The sequence below is a fragment of the Hipposideros armiger genome, unplaced genomic scaffold (assembly GCF_001890085.2).
Source record: "Hipposideros armiger isolate ML-2016 unplaced genomic scaffold, ASM189008v1 scaffold_174, whole genome shotgun sequence".
NCBI classification, from domain to species: domain Eukaryota; kingdom Metazoa; phylum Chordata; class Mammalia; order Chiroptera; family Hipposideridae; genus Hipposideros; species Hipposideros armiger.
The window spans coordinates 1,769,471-1,770,553 of NW_017731524.1; positions in this window are offsets into that span (position 1 = coordinate 1,769,471).

Genomic DNA, 1,083 nt, shown 5'->3' on the forward strand with positions numbered 1-1,083 from the left:
TTCACCTTTCCTGCTTTAAAAACATATGATGCTCAGTCTAAAATGATGACAAAATAAAAGGTTAAACAACAAAAAAAAGATGAATTAAGGATTGGTTAATTAATTCAGAGACCTTTAAGTCTCCTCAGTTCATGATATTTTATCTGATGAACGTTCATTATGATTACTAGCATCATCCTGTGTATCTCCCAGAACAGAAGGCTTGGGTTCATCTTCATAACCACCTCTCATTGAATCAGTCATCAAGTTCTGTGAACTCTAGCCCCACAGTGAGTCTCGTATCTTTGTTCTCTTTTGATCTTCCTCTGGTTTGGCCCCTTCCCGTTTCTTCCCTGAAATGACCACAGAAGCTTCCCCGTTGCAGCCCCTGACTCCCTCTCACACCCCTCTGAACCACCCTTCACAAAGCCACCAAGACGTACCTCTTTCTCACAGATCAGATGACATCCTTCACGGCCACCTCTGCCTAATGAATGATGCCCAAGCACCTAAGGGTGACACTCCAGTCCCTCCCTGCTTAGTTTCCCCAGCAGGTGCTTATAAATACTTGTGGAAGGAAGTGAACAAAACTTTCTGTCTGACCTTCAGTTCTCTACGTGTCTTACATTCCAAATGCTATTCTGCTAACCCTTTCCTGAACTCTTCTTTTATTAATTAGTTTATTTGTTTATTTATTTTTAAAGAATATGCATTTGCTCAAGCTTTCCCCTGGGCTGCAGAGAGCCTTCTGTCTGTGGAAATCCTTTCCACTCTTTAAACACCAATGCAAGAAGCCCCCTTGTTCCCCACAGAGTGAGCTTCCACAGCTTGTTCACAGTAATTCCAATTTCTTTTCAATGCTTATGCTCTCCTGCCCAGTTTTAGATTATGTTTCTCTGTGTCTGCCTCATTGGATTGAACATCCTGAGGATAGGGAACATATCTTTCTAGTCCTTAGTGCTATTCTAAGTGTTAGATATGCATTTGTTTACTTCAACACACTAGTGTGTATATATATATATATATATATAGTGTATATATATGTGTGTGTGTGTATGTATATATATGTATGTATATATATGTGTGTGTGTATATATATGTATA